Genomic DNA, 22,500 nt, shown 5'->3' on the forward strand with positions numbered 1-22,500 from the left:
CTGATAGTTTAATGAAATTTTATACCTTCGTTGATGAGTTCGCGAAAAGTAAAATTTCTGTTGGCATTTCGCTGAGAAATCTGAACACTGCAACTAGTTTAGTTGACAGCAATGGTTGCTCATTTTTTATCACGCATAGGTTATTTTACGTAACACGGGTATATGTCGTCACGATCTTGTTTCCCTCTTCATGTTTTGCTCAGTTTCCATTACTGAAGCCGTAGATATATTGCGCTCATTTCGAAATATGACGTATCTTACTTGTATTTATGACAAGCTCAGTTCACCTGCTGCGTTTTTTGCCTAGATAAGATCGTCACTGTCGTCGGCTCTAGTTGGAGGAGTGGCAAGTAACGATAAAGCTGTTGATGAAATCATCATCAGCCGCAACAGCAGCAGCAGCAGCAGCAGCAGTAGCAGCAGCCGCTGCCGCTGCCACCGCCGCTGCCGCCGCCTATTTTTATGCACATGCACTGCAGGACCCCTGTCTATTGCGCAAGCTCATTCCAACTTGCGCCTTCCTAATTTCAACACCACACCTAATTTTCTGCCGCCCTCGACTGTGCTTCCCTTCCCATTGCATACATTCTGTAAATCTAATGGTCCACCGGTTATCTCTGCCAAGCACATTACACGGCCGGCCAGCTCTATTTTTTTTCTCTTAAGTCGACTAGAATATCGGCTATCCCCGTTTGTTCTCTGATCCACACCGATCTCTTCCTGTCTCTTAACATTAGTCCTCAGATTTTTCGTTCCATTGCTCTTTTGTGGTCCTTAACTTTTTATCGAGCTTCTATGTGAACTTCCGAATTTCAGCTCCATATCTTTACACCAGTAAAATGCAATTAGGAAACATTTCTTTTCAACGGCAGTGGTAAGCTCGCAGTCAGGATATGGTAACACCTACCGTAGGCACTCCAGCTTATTTTATTGCGATAGCAATTATATGGACACTCCAAAGCGGATTTCTGCCGTCGGCGTCGCCGTCGCCGTCGCCGTCGCCGTGAGGTTCCATATGACGTCAACGGCGATAAAATCGGCGCCGCGCTCCGGACGCTGTATGCGCGAGTGAAAGGGCGCGAGGGACGCGCGCTTTCACAGGAAACGAACGCACGTCGAAGAACAAACGCGCGTTCTGCGCCGTGCTCCCTGAAGGGCTGCAGAATTAAGCGTCTCTTTCCTCCTTTCCATATATAGCGAGCAAACGCGACTTTTTCCGTCGCGAAAACGGTTGTGGGGGGGACAGGAGAAAGAGAGCGAGGGGAGGCGACGTTTAGCTGCGGCACCAAATGCGTATTTATATATAAACGCCGCGCGAGTTCAGTGCGAACGCGGGCCAAACGCCGACGGCGTCGACAACAGTTCTGCGCGTTGCTGGTGCTGCTGCATTTTGCTACCAAAGCCGCTCACCTTACTTCGTACGACATTGCTGTGTTGCTATCGCATTCATTGCTTCGCCCTTAGGCCGAAACTGTGACATTTTTTATTCTTCTATTTGTTTTCATTATTAGGGTCCCCTGTGAGTAACTGACCTAGATAAACGTACTCCTTCACACTCAGGAACCTTACTGGCAACCATGAAATCTTGTTCCGTTGCCAGGCCATTGAAAATTATCTTTGTCTTCTGCATATTAATCGTCCACCCTACTATTACGCTTTCTCTAATAAGGTCTACAATCATTAGCTGTAATTCGTCCCCATTGTTGCTGAATAGGACAATGTCATTTGCAAACCGATGGTTGTTGAGATATTCGCCGTTGATCCTCACCCCTAAGCCTTCTCAGCCTAATACCTTGAAGCATGCAGTGAATAACATTGCATAGATTGTGTCCACTTGCCTAACCCACTTTTTTGATAGGTAATTTCCTACTTTTCTTGCGGAAAAGTACGGTAGCTGTGGAATCTTTGTAGATATTTATAGAGATGATGCAATACACAATAATATAACTGCCGTCGCGTTTCAAGCTTTGTGATGCCATGAAAACCTTTCTCTCTAAAAAGAGGGGAAAATCCTTAATATGAATGGTTTAAAACGAAGCTCAGTAGTCTTACATACACGAAAGTCAAGTGGTCTATATTTATATTGACCTAGCACTGTACAAGTAGGGAGGACCTGCGATGTAATGCTTTTTTCATTAACGTAATTCTCTGCTGAACTATTTACGCGAGAAAATCAGCTTCGTTAAGCAGGTAATATGCACCGAAAAAAAAGTTATGGAGAAGCGCTAACAGGCAGCAGAGTCCACAACGTTCACTACTACGACTTCTTCAACTTTTGTTGAAAATGGTTACAGTTCATATTGCTGATATAGAAAATAAGTTTTTTTTGCCAGTGGCAAGATCCATTGCGGTAAAATCACGGGTTAACGAAATACAGAGTGAGTGAGTGAGTGTGTGCGTGGTGTTTTCCAAATTTGGTAAGATTAAACGAGGAGCTGTACTTTAGAAAACGAAAATATCCCTAATAGGTAATGTTCCTTTGTCTACTTTCATTCATATTGTATGTAGTGCGGGAAGTTATATAACATTTAAATGGCGATTATGAGTTTGCCAGTCTGTTTTCGCACTTAATTTTACTAATGGCCCGCAGTTTGTTTACGCTAATGATCACTTCTTTACTTTCAAGCCAGTTAACTCAGGAGTCCTTCAGGCTACTGTGCTCGGGCCTTTACTTTTTTCTAATATACATTAACGATCTGTCTGACATAATATCCTCAAGCATTCGCCTCTTTGGAGAGGACGGCGTAATTTATTGCGCCGTCAATGAAAATTGGGGCAAGGTTTCCCTTAAAGATGACTTAAGAAAAATGAACAACTGGGGTGCTATAACCTAAAGCTATTCCAAACGGTTTCTACGTCTTTCTGCCACTATGCCTCCACAATTGTCAAAATATTTTCGCGCCACACGGCCCATGTCACCTCTCTGTGATGCGACATGACTAAATCTGCGAAAACTCCCCATGAATGGTTAGGCCAAACAACAATAGCAAAAGACGTTATTTCCCATCCTAAGCCTTTTTTTTACCAATAGCCCTCCGCCAATAGTCCAAGTTTTCGGGCTGCGCCCACACAGCTTGTCTGTCAGGCTACGTCACAAGACCCCAAACACTCTCCACGTTAAAGTGACGTACAGGAACTACAGATACCCTAATTTGGCGAACAAAAGTGAGATTTCTTGAAATAGGGGGAGACTGCGCTGTTCCGGAAGGAATAAAAGTTGGCCGCCAGCACATCTCTATATATGGCGCTAGCTACTCGGAGTTGCCGGCGAGAATACATTCCTTTGCGTCCAATAAAAAACATTTGGCGTGGCAGTATAGCCCTTTCGCAACGTATACGACATCGACCTGGCAAATTTTCTTCGCTGTAGACCGGTCTTAGCGGCATTTTTAACTACCCGATGCTATGCCGCGGCGCTTTTGAACCAGCCACCGCTAGCTAAGCAAGGGGAAGTGGACCAATAGCAGACGCAGGTGCCACTCTCCTCACCTACTACTCTCACAGCACTAACTCGTACTTACCGAAACTTTCCCCAGTTCTGCGCGTTCATCGCCTCTTGTCAGCCAAGAGAAAATCAGGGAAAACCAGAAAGAACTTTTCAAGGATAGGCAACGCTTGGTAGGCGAACAGAAGTGACTTCCTATAAACGAGAAGAGATTGTGACTGCGCGGTTCACCGCCTGAAGCTCGCGTGGGCGGGGGGGTTACGTAAATTGGACTTCAGACGATTGGAATAAACTTTTAATGGAATAGTTTTACGTTATATGGCGCATAGTGCCAAACATGGCTTATATCATTGAAGGTAGGAAAAAACGTCATTGGTATCTTTTGATACGCGATATTTACACCACTCATAATTGGGTGGTCACATACTACTGATAATCATGGCATCACATTTACCTGTCGCATTACGCAGCTGTAAGCACTCTGCATAAGATAGCGATAAGAATTATGACCTTTTCACCTTAAAACGCTCCATCTGCTCCATTCTTTAAATGTTTAAATATTGTGCCATTCATTCAGGCTCGTAATTATAAAACTGCAGTCTTAATTCACAACATAGCATGTACTAACATTCCTTTTTCGTCATCCTACCTAGAGTGTTCCCGTCGTAAAACAAGGCAGGGGAAGTGCATCAATTTAAATTCGTCAAAAGCCAATAATGTGTAGAGCCTTCGTGGGATGTCCTTTGCTGGCCCCAAAATCTTGAATGAAATAGCCCGGTGTATTAACATACCTGGAATTTTACAGCCACTTAAAAAAAAACACATAATACCACAGAATTTCTTGTGGTATTAACAGTAGACGTCAATAGAGACTTTTAGTATTGCGGAAAATGCTTGCGTTAGCGTTAGCGTGTTACGCACGCTAAATCTTTGCGGAACGCTGTTCGATAGAGTTTTAGTATAGCGTAAGGCAACGATGCGCCGCTAAGCGCAAAACCATCTAGCTGCGAGTAGTCAAAGCAGCAAACTGAGCAGCTTGACAACCAAACTAGCCGTGTGGATCCACGCCAAGCCTTGAAACGAGCCTGCATGTCAAGCGCTCGGGCCGAGGGCGCCGCCATGTTTGCAACGCTAAAAATTTAGCGAGTGTTTAGCGTCTCCGCTATATTCGAAAAATAGCGGACACACGCTACGCGCAAAACTGAAATGACGTTCTGAGCGTGCGCAGTTTGACCCCGCTATTTTATTGCGTTTAGCGTGGTGCCATTTCCGCAATACTAAAACTGTCTAATGTATACCAGTTGTGACTTATTATGTAGCTTGATAAAATATTACATTTATTTGGGAATACCTATTCTATCTTCCATATTCACTATCCATGTATACACTTTTTATGAAATGTTTTATGATGTCTGTGCCTTTTGGTTCGTCTTTCGGTTTCATCTGTTTTAGAAAATTTTATATAATGGATCCATTACTAGCCTAATTGGCTAAGGATCCAGATGCGTCATCACAGTACTGTTGTACCACTTGTTTTTGTCAATCAAAGTATTTCATTTCATTTCAATTCAATTGCGTTTATAACAGTCAGCGATTTCTTCTGTCTCTTAAATCAAATATTTAGGACCTTATAATCTAATATAATGAAACTCTAATGATAAATTTCATAAAAAAGTCTATGCTCTAGAAAAATAAACGCCCTAGCTGTATGGACAACAAGCGCCTATACCCTTTTGGATGGCACAACACGTTAAAGCTCAGAAAAAAAATAGGTAGGAAAAATTTCCAGCACAAATATGGTTTCGAACGCATGCTTTGCAAACATGGCGAGCAGATTACGCTCAGTGCATACGCGATATTTATTCTTTTTTTCTCTTTACGTATGGCAGGACAGCGCTAAATATTATGTCACACTAGTAAAGAAGCAGAGACGAAAAATGCTCCAAAGAGCATATCAGCAGAGTGTGGAAATAGCTGCAGTGTAAATGAAGCAGCCAAGAAAGCTGCTGTGGATATAGGCGATAGCGCCGCGTCGTGGGAGGTAAAAGAAACTGCAGATTTTCTCCTTCGCGGTTCTTCGAGAACCAGATGCGACAGTGCATCAAGGCCACCTCAAGCTAAATAAACATCATCCCACGGTAGCGTGGTATAAGTCCATCCTGGTAGGTAGTGGTCTTTTATTCGTGGCATACATTTTCTTGGCGCCCAGACGGCAGAAGGCAGTAACCGAGGACACAAGTGAGCGTAAATAGGAAATAAGAGGGCGAAAGAGAGCGAACAGGAAAACTGGAGCTCTTCTCCTCCATTGCGAAAACACGTTCACGCTACTGAATAGCGACGTGGCAAATTCATTCTGGTTCCCCTCGCTTTACAAAGGAACGGCTGCAGGCACAACAAAAATGTGATGATCAAATACTCTGGTAATGCACCGGGGTGCATTCGTGTCCACGCTTTCTTCACGCGCTACCGACGAACTTCATTTACGCCGCGTCAGTGAGCTGGTGCCCTTTAGATGGCCGGGTGCATAGTTTCTCCGAGTTGCTGGCTCCCGAGAGGGTGCTTCTCTCCTTTGGAATCCGAAGAACAGAACGCACTCAAGCAAGCTTTGTCCAGAGGCAACATGCCGTCTCCTTCACTCAAAGGAAAATTGCACTCTCAGGCGTGCTTTCTCGTGTCTCTAATTCACCCCTTACACCCATTGAAAAGCGTGTTTGCGCTAACTAACGCACCCATATGAATGGGTGATTTTTTTTGGAATTGCACCTTTTCCTCATTTGGGTGTTTCGTTGAAAAGCAGACTACGTTTTCTTTTTACAGATGTGTTATTCTATGAGTACCCTAAGTCTTTCGGATGTCCACCAAAGTAAGCCGGAATTCCTTTCCGAGACAGTTATAAAAGCATAAAGCGAAGAACAAAAAACTGCGCAGCACTCCACTAGAATTCAAAATGTGGACCTATATATTGCCAGTTGGAAGTATTACCTCAAGCCTCTCCGCTTTTCTTTTTTTCTTACATGGTATTTATTGCATCATGTATATGCGAGAAAATATTATATGCGAGAAATTGGCAAGCACTAGCGAATACATCTCATACGCATGACCTAGAAAGGACCTAAATATCGCGTTGAGCACGCCATGCACACACAAAAACGACAAGCAGCTTTGAACTTAAATATGTGGCAACGACAAGCAACTTCAGAAGAGGTGGTACCAGTCCGGTTGAAACTCTGGCAAGTCATACATGTCCTTCAAGTGACCGATCGTTTGAGCGTACTGAAATTTTGACGAAAAAAAAACAGGTTCAGCGTTTCGGTCCAACATGCTTGTCTTCCATAAGCTATGTAGTCCAATTAACGAAAACATATAAAAAGGGACGTCTTCTCCCTGGGGTGCAATCAAGTATCGGATGGTATGGTGATTCAAAATGAAGTCTTTCTTGAGAGTTCTTCTCATGGCCACTCCGCCACTACTAACGCCGGAATAATGCGGCACCTAAACAGTGCGCTGCATTGTGCCTGGAGCAGCTATGATAGGCTGACGCCTCCCTCTTCAATTTATTTTTAAACCAGCACCGAGATGAAACAATTTACGCGAAGCGAGCAGTAAGATCTCGAAGGCAGGAAGGATAGAGCAGGGAAAAATAACTGTCGGCCAAATTTTACAACCGGGGCGCACTATGCCTCTGCAATAAATGATGTGTTGTTATCGCTGGTAGACTACTCCGCATGTACCTGCCAATTCCAACTGATACTGCATAAAACAGGGGAATAATTACCGCGAACAATATAGCACCTGACACTTGGCAGCTGGTCCATAAAACAACACCGAGCTTAAACCATCATCGTTCGTCCTGTGTTCTTCCTTTCTCCTCCATGTTTTAGCGCTGTTTTCTTCCATGGATTCGTATACCACCAAGCTCGCGGTGAAACGCTTGTGAGCTTAAACAATTTAAATGAAGCCAGTGTTAAAAATCGAAGGCGACAGTAGGAAATCCACACGGGACGCCATATACGGAAAGAAGCAGGATGATATTCATAACCTACTGCGACCACATGACGGGCTCGAACAATGACTTGGCGCAAACCACTGTGAAATGAACCAGTATGGCTTTTCACCTGCTTTGAATGTTGAAGTGCCCGAGCACCTTTAAATTCTTAAAAAAAGTGCGTATCGCACAAAACATCCTTCTATAGCACCCTGAAGTTATTATAAATGTGCACTAAGCTTGTTCTGCTAACTAATACACCAATTTTTGAAATTTTCAGTAAAAGTAAGGGTGCAAAAAAGGTGTTTCCACATACAATCCACCCTTGCGAGTGCAATTTTCCTTAGTTCGATCGTATTTCTATTTCACTGTGGGCTCCTACGTGTGGCGTCATTAAGGTATCGCTTACGTGGAAGGGCAAAGTCTCGGTAGCGTGAGTTCCCACGCATTGGTGACAATGTTCATAACGAGCGCTACCCTGTTTTATGCTTACAGGCGCACTTGAAAGGGCTTCACTTGAATAAAAATACGGCCAAATGTCTCTCAAGGGCAATTATCATCGTGCGAAGCATTATACCGGGCGTTTCTACGAATAGTTTAAGTTGTATTTAAAAGAAAGGCCGCTTCGAAATAAATGTTCTATTTCTTCGGACATATGCCGTCAGTGGTGCCGACCACGGGGCGAGGGGTGATACGTGGTAATTAGCGCGAATTTGCAAGAATCCGTTAATTAGATTCGAAACTTTTTGTTTAAGCGGGCTCATCGCAAGTGGTAAATTGAAACAAACTCTCCGACTGTTCGGCTTGGGAAAATGCGCTTACCTACGGGACTGTGGCACGACGTTTTTCCGCTATCAGAGCGCGTGAAACGAAAACTGTGAGGTGCAGCCAGTGCAAAGCCACGCCCCTCGAAACGACGTTCTGCTTACGTCACAAAACAGCGGACAGTCAGCGCGCAGCGACAGCGAGGAGCACGGAGCCGGATTTCTAACGGGACGTGTAAGCGAAAAATAGATTTTTTTTTAGTGTGAACCGAAAAATAGAAAATTATCTCGCGTGACCATACACATCATATATAGTTTGTTCTCTTAAGCTGCATTAAAGTTTAAAATTCCCTGCGCAGATAGCACAATTCTAACCCTTAAACTAAATGACTCGATGATGCCGGCCTTACTTTCATGAGCAAGAAATGCGTTATCAAGAATTTAATAAAGTTTCACTCATTAAGATTTTCAGTAAATATTTACCGCACATATTGCAAGTTGCGAATTGTCGCTAGTGAGTTCGCAAGGCATATCGACTTTGAACGAATTCAGGGGATGGCACCGGTTTCGATATATGAACCGTCAACGTGCTTGCATTTATTGCAAGGCGCCTTGTACGTGGGCCAGTGCTGCTCCCTGCCGAATTGTACATCAGGGGGCCGGTCGTATACCCCTGTCATACTGGCAAATTTAGTGTCATTTTGAGCAAGTGCACTTTGACACACAGAGTGTGACTTTGGCGGCGCGCTGCTACACGAGGAAGAGAAGTGCACTTTGAAAATAATGGTGCTGAGGATGAGTGAGTCAGTAGCACAACATATATTTGTTATTTTAGGCAATAATTGCTAAGTAATAACGTATTATATATATGAACTGCTTTTAGAATAAAATTTAGGTGCAAATGAAGTGAATCATTGCAATCGCATCAGCGCCATCGATCATCACGAGCCAAGAAAAGACGGCATCGTATCCAAGGCAAGCGCATCCAAAATGGCGGATTTCGTTGGTGATGGCAGCGAAAGTTGTGGCAGGCGTTTGGAGCGTCTTTTGGCAGCACTTATTTGATCCCGAATGAGGCACTCGCGGCTAACGTTGCTCGCGGCGGACGCGGCCATTGCACGGCCAATGGCAGGGCATGTGCTCTGGCAGTCCCTTGGAGGCTGTGGCCGTCAACGGCCTGAGAGCGAGAATGGTCAACTAGTAATTTTTGTCGTGGAGTACGTTTTAATACGCATTAGTATTCCTAATAATGAAAACAATAGTTAAAAAAGACTACCCACTCGGCTTTTGAAATTAGTTTATTTATTTCTGAGCCCCTGCTGCCGAGACTACACACTTCGGCGGAGCAAAGTGAGTTTGGCGAACGCACTCGCCAGCGAGTGCGCTTTGCAGCAAGTGTCACTACGCGTGCCCGTGTGACAGCATGCGAATGACACTCGGGGCAAAGTGCACTGGCTCAAAGTGCACTTAAGTTGTCCCGTGGGTCAGGGGTATTAGTCAAGCTGCAGTGTATGCAGCTCTTCCCCGTTGCCCCCTTTCTCTCTTCTTCAGTTGACTAAATTTGTTTGATTGCTTGATTGAATAGTTCATTGATTCATACAAATGCACTGTTGGCTCTCTTATTTTTTAAAGATCACGTTTTTTTATGAATTGAAGCTTAAAAGTAATTGAAACGCCGATATATATGTCATAAATATGAAAATTATATCACATAACTGGCGTCCCCATGAGAATTCGTTGCAAGTGGACAGGCCTTACGAAGTCACCGGCTACAATTCGTAAATTGGAATATGCGCCGTAAAATAATTAAGTTAAAAGTTAATTGGTGTAAATATGGTAAGTATCCAATTAGGCATTTTGATTTCACATAATATAATGGCCGACTCATTGAGTAATGTATATAATTCAAGGGTACGAATTGTGCTTTAGAAGGGTCCGAGGTCGAGTTAGTTGGCACTAATTCATAACCAAGAAACAGTGCGAAATAAATCCAGGACAAGAAAGACAATCAAAATAAGTGCACTTTTTGGGCTGTCAGCGCTCGTCATGTGTCGGCTTTCTTGTTCAGGCTTTATATCATGGTAGCTATGAATTATGGTAGCAGCTCTAGGTGATTTATAGCTTTTAAATTTGGCGCAGTAAAAAAAAGAACAACTGGCATAATGTTTCACGTTAACATCAAGCAGTGAAGGCCGCATATCAAGTGACGAGTTCCCGAACCTCGCTTTGGCATGCATTGTTCAAACTTCGAAGGCGCCTAGCTAGACATGTGCAGCGGGCCAACATGAAAACACAGAGCTCCCACTCAAGTGGACGACGCGCAAACTCCATGTGCATGACGAATTGCGCAGTAGGTTGTGAGGAATGTGAGGCGCGTGATGCTGGTGGGAAGCTTTTTCTATTTTGCCCGCTGTCTTTGTGTTCTACCGTACGGACTGTGGCTGCCGTTTTGAGCATAACTACCGCTCATTCGTTCGCTAATACCCCGTAAACCGAAGACCATAATTCATAAAACTAAATTTGGTCTTCGAATGAATTGCATGAAATTGAATTTAATCGCCCTTCACTCGGTAACGTAATTGCAGAAAGACCAAGAAAAAAAAAGCAGTTTCAGGGCAACCTGGCCACCACATACACAGCGGAGCTTCACAGCGGCTGAATGAAAAGACCCAAGCACGTCTATTTACAGCATGCAATACCTATGGTACAATTGCTTTCTTCTGATTTTCCAGTTTGATCAGTTTCTTTTCTTTTTTTTAATTTCCATGGTGTATATAGCGCAAGTTGGCGTGTTCATGCCATTATTCAATACGTGAACATCTCTTGCATGAAAAGTCGCAATGTGCAGGTAACAAATGAAAAAAATTCGTCGCCCCTTCCAGTCCGTAAAGATGGTTAACCAGTGAAGCTGACACGTGTGGCCCCGGTGTTGTTCACTTAGTTAATCCCTAGGGTTCATTAAAGTATTTCTCAATTACGAGGTTACACACACGTTCGGCTATGACGGAGAGAACGACGTCCCTGGCGGTACGCCCGCAGTCCGCCGTTGTCGCTTGCGTTCGATGTGTCGAGTTTGCTCGGTGGCGTGGTTAGCAGCATTCACCAGCCATTGCCGCTTGCGATTCTTTGAAATTTAATTGCTTCAAAATAAATCTGTTCACTGCGTAAGACAATGAATGGCTCATACCCCTTAAGCAATGGCTCATACCCCCGTAAACGCGGCCTCCCCATTACGACGACAGAAGAGAAGTGAAATTCTACGCTGGAATGATGAACAGAAACGCAGCCAGCTGTAGACGAAGACGACGACGAACGCGGGTGCAGTGGCACGAGCCCGTGCCGAGCACGAGCCAACGACCCAGATGCGGAAAATAACGATGACGCTCGAGCCAATGCTGATGATGATAATTTTCTTTACCCAGCTGATTTCGCCTAACTATACACGATTTCGCCTAGACATATACAGCTTAGATTTAAAAGGTTGACTTATCACCTTTTTAGGTATTCAGTTTAGGACGCATAATTAAATGGCAATATTGAAGCCTAGTTGCAGTGAAGTCATGTCTGCTTAGCAGAAATGCTAAGAACAAATCCGCTTTTCTGCCATTCGTCCCTAAAATGCGCTACGATTAAGAAATAAATTAGCTTTTTTTTACGAGTGTCCCAAAGGCCTCCCTCTAGGATGTCGTGACGATGTTAACTAAGCTGAATTCTGTAAGCGTAAATAATTGACCAGAACCGCTAGAACCAATAAAATGTTCTGCGTGAACCGTGATGGCGGGAATAATTCTTTGCTGGAGTTTCAGGTTTTTTACGAAGTGTGACTCCTTGGTCATGTCACTTTTTCACAATGTGATGTTCTCAAGTCTTGTGACAGTTTCTGGTTCAACCCAAATATGGTATTGTAGACACTGCCTACTATATCTAGAACTGAACTGCAAGAGACTGCGCTAGAACTTTATTTTTACTTTAATTGTCACGACCTGTCCTTACTTGCCATGCAAATAGTTTGTGTTGTGACATAATATGTATTATTATGAATTTTGTGTGCTTCCGCTTTCGAGTTTTACTTACTTTTCCTTTTATTACTCTGTCTTCTTTCTATGTTTGTTTCAACCGGCGTCACTTTGATATGTTTGGCTAAGCGATGAATCATTAGCCAGATCCTCCCGCAATACCAACCTCTCAGCCCACATATATTTATAATGATTTTAAAAACTGCGATGTAGATGCCTTTATTTAGCAGATTGTGGGGACGCATATCTCGGATTTAATGGTAGTCACAGGATTATTGCGAAGCAGAAATTAGCTTATTATGTCTAGGCTTGCCCCCTTCGGAAGTTCGGGACGATATTAACCACGATTCAATAGCATACTTCAGCTGAGTTTTGGGAGGGGTATATGCAAAGTGGGGCTAGTATTATAATTTGTGCTTGACGCAGAGGAGCTCAATACCGCTTGACTTTAGTTTCGCAGCTGCAACATGTGGCTTAAGCGAAAATTTAAGAAATCTATATACGAGCGAATTATTTTTATTAGGAACCAGGGCATGGCGATTTCATTCGTACGTAATGTCCGCCTATTTCCCCAACCTGGCGCACCATCGCTATTTGGCGAGCCTGCTTCGCCAAGAACCGCTCCGTGTGCAAATCAGGCATGTAACTCCTTCTTTCAAGTTCAGTGAGAACAGCCTTAGGACAACATTGAGCAAATCCGAATTATTGCCACGACCGCCTGCAGAGGCTGGGCACAAGTTTCAAGTTTGAGATCCACCTTAGGATTCTACGAGACCAGGTGGCACTGCCACGTCGACTGAGACTTTGTGTGACATATACACGACACTGCATAACGAAAATAGGACACGGGGATAATCCTGGCTGTTGTGTGTCTTCCACCCCTGAGACTATTCAACATGTGCCCTGTGTGTGCCCAAAGTAGGCGACTGCGGGGAACACACTTATAGCGACAGTGTGTTTTCAAGACTCCTGGCCTCTTTCAGAGGAACCCCTTCTAGGAGCCAGGGAAGATGTCGAGAATGGAAGCTACGACCAGTAAAAGTAGTATTAGACATTCTTAGTGAGGCCGGTATGGACAAGCTGTGAAATAATGAATGAGATATCTAACATTGATTGTTATGACCTGCATATTTAGTAGTTATAATGCATGCAGATAGCTTAGGCAAGTTTTATTCAGTTATAGCTGAATAAAACTGAATAGAGCTTACGCTTTATTCTGTTATGAGTTTTCATGTAGGGTTTTGTGCACAGTGTGCTTGGTATATATATATATATATATATATATATATATATATATATATATATATGGTATCAGCTGTATAGTGTTGGTATATGCTGTATACGATGTGCATTTTTGATCAGTGTCAGGGACACTGATCCCGCTGCACTGATTGGATTGATGCATATCGCATAGCATTTTTTCATGAGCGCTCCTGATCCTCCTTTACTCTCATGTTTTAACGCGACAGCGTTAAGGGCCCGGTGTCGCAGAAAATCCGGTGTCGGCGTGAGCTCGCCGGCGGTGGTGGTGGAAACAATCATTCCGAACCACCCCGACCGAGCAGGCCCTTCGCGTGGCGCTAGGCGTTAGGGAACACAAATTTAATCTCTCAAAATAAAACACGTCAGAAAAATTGTAAAGTACGACTTTAACACAACCTACAGACGTGATAGCGTCGAATTGTAATTTGAATATACGAGAAAAAAGCCTGATAAGCAGCCAGGGATCTTGGAATGCTATCGCGTTTCACTCTTAAAGGCGAAGTTTAAGCGTCCTCCAATTCTGATGGTGCGCTGCTAAAGCAAACAACGCTCATGCAACACTTTTTTTCCTCTTCCCTTTTACGACGGTGTGGAGTAGCTGTCCGGACACACGCTCCTCCGGCCAACATCTCTGCTTTTCCGCTCATTAAATATTATTCTCTCACTCTCACAGGGGATTTCTAAAGAATTTGCGAGCATGTTTTTTCTTGAAAGAGTGAAATTTTCGCGTGACTTGACCACTCGGCCTGAAGTTTAGATAAGTGATGCAATCGTCACGTGTGCAGATATCCAATTCTCATTTAGATTCAAGCGCGGATGCATTGCGCAAGAACAAATTTCCATTTCTCATTAATTCTTTCGTTGTTTTTCCATGAAATCTTTGTTCCGTAGGCCCACGAATATTTGCTTTCCTTTAAAAGCAACCCGCCGTGGTAGCTTAGTGGCTATAGCGTCGCGCTGCTTAGAGGTCGCGGGTTGGCACCCCGCCACGACCCCGCATTTCAATGTAGGCTAAACGCGAGAATGCTTATTAACTTAGTTTAGATGCACGTTAAAAAAACGCCAGGTGGTAAAAATTAACCCCAAGTACGGTGCAAACGCCAGTCAGAAGGAAATGATGATGTGCGTCCATGGCATGAATGGAGGCGTGATAAGAAAAGAAAGGTGAGGAGACACGGCGAGGGCATGAGGTTAGCACTCTAGTTGGTATTGGCGCCATATTTCGCGCTGGATTGCGAGGAAAGTTGCTAGAAAAAGGCGGCCTCGCGAATATATTCTTCGTTCGACAACTGCACCGTACTAACCATGGATCACATTTAGTTTATTATTGATTTGCTTGACTAGACGTTTCGGAGTACTGTGGAAACTTTTGAAAAAGTTGTGTAGGACAGCAAGCAAGTTTTCCTATGGGCACAAGCGAACCTAAATGCCTATAATGAATTGCGGATAATGGTATATGGCCCACCTATTCACGTAATATGGCCTATGTTACGTGCACCTGCCTTGAACTACATTAGTATTACAGTAATAGTTCTCTTAAGCGCCCAGTTGAATATGCCATGCCATGTTTCTGAAAGTATAATGTGTGCGTACAGTTTTCCTCGTGAACCTTACTACCTAACATGGTGGCTAGGTGGTTGTAACGTGGCGCTGCTGAGCGGGAGATTGCGGGCTGGATACCCGCCCGCTGCCGCCATATTTTCATGGAGGTCAAGTGCAAAGCCAACCGTGTACACATAAATTAATTCGCACGTCATAGAACCCCGGATGCTGCAAAATAATGCAGCCCTGCACTACGGCGTCTCTTTAAACGCAGCGTGTAGTTTCGGGCCAATTAATTCCATAAAACGATGATGATGTGTAGTGTTTAATTCGCTCAAGGGCCAGATATGGCCCAAGAGCGCCATGCCACAAAACGATATAACCTAGTCATGAAACGCCGAATAAACCTTAACAACTTGAACAATTCCTCTCAGTCGCCGGTTGCTTCATTATAATATACCTAATTGCCACGGTGCTACGCTGTACCTAAAGTGAGCGACATACATACCTGTGGCGTAAACGTAATAGCCTGAAGATACATAAGGCCGCGCAGTGAGGTGCGCTGACGAAGAGTGCGTGTAAGTGAACAGGAAAACGCAACACGTGCGAGACGATTCACGCACTCGTTTCTCCGCCCATTTTCATTTTAAAGCGTGCACGGAGTCGCACATGGAGAAACACCTCTGTGATGGCACTGCGCAATTCAATCGTTTCACTCACACTTCGGCTATATATTATGTGCGTAACTAGCCTACCAAGTTGTAAAATAACGAAATTCACACTCCATTGATACAAATATGTGGGTGTCCATCTACTATGAAAATCGCTTCGCTACATGTGCAGCACCGGCCTTAGATCCTCATCTAAGACCGGCGTTCGGATTCTGATGACAAAAAAGTGAAAAAAAGGGACACGATGAAAATATATCCTCCATCTATTGCCTTAGTGGAAATTGCCTTCGGTCAATCTCTGCGTTAGTTTCCGCAATCCGAGCGCAGCAGCGAACGCGGTTCACGCTGAGTGGACGACAGAAAAAAAAGAAAAACGTGCCAATGAAATATAGATTTTTCTAAAGAAAAATAAATATAAACTGGCAATATCACTGGACAGCAAGGCGCAGGGCAATCTCTTTTTCGTACATTTTATAGTTCGCGGCTAATAAAAGTGACCCCAACTGCCCACGACATCGTAAAAGGCCAACAGATCTTCCCAGTCCTGTCGGCCGAGGCGCGTTTTTCGCAGAGCCGAGCGAAACGATTCAGTGATAACGCGCGGGATCCGTATATCCCAAGGCCCCGGTGTAGCTCGTCGACGTTACGCGAAATTAGGGTTGTTTCCTGACTTATTCGCGCGGCTTTGTTCACGGCGTCGTTTTCTTAATGACCGACTCTAAAGACAAGCCAGAATTGGAGGGAGAATTACATTAAGAGGCTAGAAGTAAATTGCCTTCTCTTTACTGGGAGGTCTGGCATTATCTGGACTCTAATGATTTGTCGGTTCATTACAAATGCTTGGTGAAAGTGCACAAAGGGGCCGGGTTGGATTTGTTTTCCACAAACTTTCTGCACATTGATCTTTGTCACGCTAATGGCTAGGTGGCATGGAGGCCTAGCAGTTTTAGTGAATTAGGTATATAACGTGCGTTCAGTACTCATATCATAAACACGCGTTGGGCATTAGTACATTACTCGACCGCACAAGGCGAGAAGAAATACATGCAAGTAAGATGACTTGAAACTTTCTTCCCATTAAAACACACGATATTTAAACCTGTATATAAAACAAAAAACAATCTAATGAGTTTACTCAAAACACTTCTGAATGGTATTTATTATATGTTTGAAAGACTTCGTCTGTAAGTTGTTTAGTTGCCCATAAATACGTAATCTTGCAGCTGACCAATAGTTCTGGAACAAAACGCAATGGAGGTAGGCATTACGATTTACTCCAATATGGACCAATGGTGATTTTCATGTTGAAATTTAGCATTTTTGGGGTACTATTAAAAATAAGAGTGTGCGAATTTCCGAAATTTTGAATGCGAATTGAACTGTCCCCGCTATTCGCTTCTTATTTGTGTCAAGAAATTGCCCTTAAGAGCTGACCAGTATTCGCTGCGCTTAAACGCTATAAGCGGCCGCAGTTATTGCAGTGTGCAGGAATTATGAGTGATGCCAGTGGAATGTCTCCCTAATACTTTTGCGCGAGAACCTTTGCTACCAAGTGAAACCAATTCTTAAACGAATGCATCCAGCAGATCGCTACTGCACAATAGTTCTCAGTCGTTAAACAAGCACGTCTCACCTTAGGCAGAATGCAAGTTTTGTTTATCGATTTACGCAAAGCAATTTACTATTTGGCCAATCCTAAATATCATGTTCGGGTTCATTAAAAACGATTTGCTGTGCTGCAAGCCTTTTAACAAGCTCTACGTGTATCTGGTTGTGGGCTGTTCCATTGTTTCCTTACTGTAATTGTCATGGAGCACTAGATATACCATCACCTTTTCTTTGATTGACGTCAAGATTCTTACTTGAGCAACACACCATCCTACACGCATTTGAGAGAGGGCGCCTCAATCATACGAAAAGCACAAACACACACATTGATCACACCACACTATACGCATAATGTTAACAGGGACCCAGGCTCCCCCACTTGTAAACAATGCGGGGCCTATCCATCAAATGAACACATCTTGTGGGAGTGCCCTACAAACGCCATCTTCAAAAAGACAATAGTTTCCAAATTACCACACAACCAGCGTCCTGGCCGCTGGGAGGAGGGGACCACTCCCCCACGAAGGTTTGAAAAACTATGGTGACCGCTTCTGGTGCAGCACGTCAAGAACGTGCTGAGCCAGGAGGCATGGGCCTACCAGGAGGCCCGGACTTGGGCTTTAGTTCCTTCGGGGCTAATAAATGTTATTTCTCTCTCTCTCACATCCAGTTCTTAGCTGTATATTAAGTGCATCAAATAACGTAAATAAGTATTTTGTTGCCAACAAGATGCGGCGTAAGATAAGAAAAACTTAAGACAACCCTTTGCTTTTCCCTTTCTTTAAAAATTGACTATATTCGGTATTGCGTTCAGTATTCGAAGGTAGGACTTCTGGAACCTTCAGATTAAATTCGATAAATTTGCTGTTCAAACACTCCTAATTAAAAACAAAACAAGAACACCCGCTTTGAGGCGCTATTCATTCCTATGTATCGTTTCTTTTTATGCGATGTTACATAGAGAATTCGACTACTTATTTCGCAGTCAACAGCTGAAGGTAACCCGCTTGATCAACATTTTCATAATAGACCGTGTTAATTCAATCGGTCAGGCAAAATGGACCCAAAAGTTCAACTTCGTGCTATTGTGGGATTGTTCGTTCCGTCACCTGTTTAAGTAGGCATCTTTTGGGATGTCGAGCTGAAAATAAAAAGCGTATGCTTTAAAAAGTACGCCTGGCATGCCGTAGTATTTAAAGAAATGATCCCAAAACAATATTCCACAGACATAGGGTAACATTACGTGAAAGATGAGAATATTGGGTGAGAGCGAAGTGTTGCAACACGTAATATATCAGTCACAATTGAAATGCAAATAGTGGGACGCTTGACTTATGTACAAGAGGCGTCATCCAACAATGGCCTTGCAATAACGCTATATCTGGGTCAGTGTCCGAGAGTTTGTGTTCTACCAGCATTCGTTACGCCGTGACTTGGCCAATCAGGGCTTTCGCCACTTGCGCGGGAATCCCGGTTCTGCCAGAACGTACCCGACTTTGTCTCCTGAAATGCTTAGGTGCGTATAATCTCACGGGTGGTGGCGATTCATTGCTGTTTGGCTGCTCAGGAATGGGCAGTACTTATCATGTGGCGCGTAACAACAGTTTCTTTAACGCCTTCCTTACGCCTAAATGCTCTCATCTCTAGTAGCCAACGCAACTCGACACTGTATCCAAAAAGACGCAAAAAAAGTAATGCAATCGGCAGAACTAATTTGCCTATAGCTTTAAATTCGAGCCCAATCGGGATGAATAGCATTGGCTGTTTCTGAACTGGTCACATATGCTTTCGACTATGTCCGCAAGCTTTGCGTTTCGAAACCACTTTTGAGCGCAATGTATTCCAACATTTCTATAAGGTTGTACTCAGCCACTGCTTGCACTGCAGCTAAATAACTGCCATGTCCCTCCTGCCCAGAACTTGCCCACAACAGTGGCGTCAGCCTTGCTTCAGTCTTAGGGCGTGTGTCTAATAAATAACAATTAAATTGCTGTATCTAACGTCCAAAAACTGCACAGTGGGTTAGAGCGACGCCAAAGTGGAAAGGTCTAGATTAATTTTCACCCCCTGGCGTTCTTCAACGTGCACCTCGACCGAAGTACACAAGCATTCTTGCATTTCCCACGCACCGAAAACCGGTCGCCGCTGATGAACATCGCACCCGCGACCTTGTGCTCAGCAGCGAAACGCCACAACGCCGTAGCACGAACCACCAAGGCGGCTAATGAACAGGAATGCAGCGGCTGAAAGTACCTACAATAAGTCAATAACTTTGAGGTAAACTTTTGAATTTACCGAAAGCAAAATAAAAGAGAAATGTGGGAACGAAGAAGAAACTACATTACACCCTTTAACTAAAATGATAGAGCTCTCTTTAATTTGTCTATACAGAGGAGAAATGGAAAAAAAAAGGTATGGTGTCATACTCTTATAATTGCAAAAAAATAATTTCGCACGTTTTCGATGAATCGTAACAGGACGCTGGAAAAAAGCACAAGAAGGTAGCATAAAAGGGAATTCACGTAAATACTCCATAACACAGGAGCAATTTACAGACATTGCCGAAAATGCATAGTGCAAGTACTCCTGAGATTCAACGTATGTATCACTTCTCGGGCACCGGTACATGTAAACGCTGCCCGCAGAGGCACCGCAATGTCGTCATAAAACGAAGAGGGAGCTTTTTTGTGTCTTTAAATTATCTCCTGCTCAGGTGCCCACGGCTACAACCGGAATAACCTTTGTGGGGGAAGGCTAAACAACACCAACTAATTACCCTCCTCTAGTATTTATTACAAAACATGTAAAGCAATATAGCAAAAAACAATAAATAATTTGAGATACATAATCTGCTTACTATTAGCCACCCTTGGAAGCCGAATGCAAACTAAGACTGCTACTCACTCACCGCCACCTTAAGGGATTGCCTGATACCGATTATTTGCTATAACGTCGCGGCTCTTTTCAATAATCATTCGTAACAGTTAAAAATTTTTTACTGATGCCTTGCTTTGTTACAACTTATGCCTTCCTCTATAATTCCTGCATTATAACACAAGAGTGGGTCAACAGTTTTTGCTCGGAAGTCGTGAGCCTTACGGCAACGTGAACACTTCTTCGTTATCTTGAAATGGGAATACAACAATATTACCTTGAAGACTGTGCTGCGCAGAATATTCGAGTGTTCACATAGCATCCACCAAAAGCATTCATACAGTTCTTGATCCGTTTCGTTCCTATGAAACGATGTTACTGACTTGTGCTGAGAAACCACAAAAAGTTTTATGCAAAAAATTATGAGTATACTTCCTATTTGTATAGTGTAGAAACTTGAATGTTGCGCCCGCTATGGAGATCTAAAAAAAACATTTTTTTAATCTTTGCTAAGAATGTTTGATTTCTACAGCAGGTGCCTGTGAGTTTGCTTTGAATATTCTTCTAATTTAATTTAACAGCTCACTGAGATATTTAAGTCTACATCGTAGTTTGTTCAATATCAACTACCAGGTTTTTACCGAGTTTTCTTTGTTACTTTTCACGTTTTTGTTGCTCTAGTGAAAGTTTCATTCAGCGACACACCAGTTTTAAAGAACAAAAAATTACTTATTACATTCACTAAGAATTATTTAACATCTTCGACTGCTGTATATACTGACGCACAACATTTGAATTTCTATGCATGTAATCTGTGAGTGGTGCCGACTACAGCCAGTTGCATGCCAGCATACATAAAGAATATTTAGAAATTGCTTTGGTAGCCCAGTACCAAAGGCGTACTGCTGTTGAGCTTGAAAGCACGGGTTTGATCCAGGCCGTGGTGACTGCAGTACGGTGGAAGCGACATGCAAAGACGTTCCCGTACATTGGTTTAGGTGCACGTTAAAGAACTCCACATGACCAAAATTATTCCGGAGTCCCCGACTACGGCGTACCTCTTAGATCGTGGTTATGGCACGCAACCCGCCGTGGTGGCTTAGTTGATACGGCGTTGCACTGCTAAGCACGAGGTCGTGGGATCAAATCGCAGCCTCGGCGGCCCTATTTCGATGGGGGCGAAATGCAAGAACTTCTATGTACCGAGAATTGGGTGCACGGTAAAGAACCCCAGGTGGTCCAAAATAAGCCGGACTCTCCCACTACAGTTGGCCTCATGATCAGATCTTGATTTTGGCCTCTGAAACATCAGAACGTAATTTAATTTTAAAAGGAACATGGTGCGCAGGCAGTGTTGTTGTTATTTCGCTCATCTTTTCAAGCACAGCTTTTTCCTACAAAGCATCTGTGGCTAAGCATGACTGAAGCTTCGAACGAAGTTATTATTTCACACCGGTGCAAACAGATATGGCGCGTATACATGATGCGTATTCAATTTGGCTGCACTTTCTGAACCAGTTCTCAACAGTGCCCTCCTGCCCGGTTCCGCGAGAGTTCACGCCGCGCTACAGCCCCTGGACCCGTACTCACAAAAACGCTCTGACGCAAAAAACTGTTCATAAAAAACAGAGGCTAGCCAATCCTGATGCTGGACATATTGCTACACGCGTGTGGTATTTGATTGTTTGACCGAGGCGCGCGGGCGCCATCACTCGAGAAAAGAAGAGGAAGAACGAGCTCGGCTCGCGCTGTGAACCTAACCGGTCAGCGCTGCAACCGCTGTTGTAAATACAACCTGTAAATAGTTGCCCGTCTTACTGACTCGTACTTCGCGTAACATCCTGGTGGAGGTTAACGAAGGCGGCTGGGGGCCAGTCGAGAGCAGCGCTTACGAACAAAAAGTTTGTGAATTCGACCCCACGTTTTCAGAAAAGTAGAAAAACAGTATGATCTCGCCGCCGAGCTCCGCAGCTGGTGATGATGATGATGATGATGATGATGATGTTGATTTATTGGCATCCCATTTGATACGGGGCGGTGACAAATAGTCGCCTAGCCTGCTTGAGTTAATCAAGTATGTTATACATCCTTTTCATTCAAGTATTTTTGTGCACATCTCCGTAATCGTTTTCGTTTACCTCGAAACTTTATTATCTACCTATCTATCTATCTTCTCCATCGAAACTTCTCTATCTACCGAATTGTCTCTATCTATCGGCCTAGATTTGGCGCTGCGCTGCTACACATCAAGTCTATGCAATCTATGCTGCGCTGCCACACGGAAGTCTATGCAAATCTCATGCATTGTCTGCTAGTTAATGAATGATAACTT

The sequence above is a fragment of the Dermacentor silvarum genome, chromosome 1 (genome assembly GCF_013339745.2).
Source record: "Dermacentor silvarum isolate Dsil-2018 chromosome 1, BIME_Dsil_1.4, whole genome shotgun sequence".
Lineage (NCBI taxonomy): Eukaryota > Metazoa > Arthropoda > Arachnida > Ixodida > Ixodidae > Dermacentor > Dermacentor silvarum.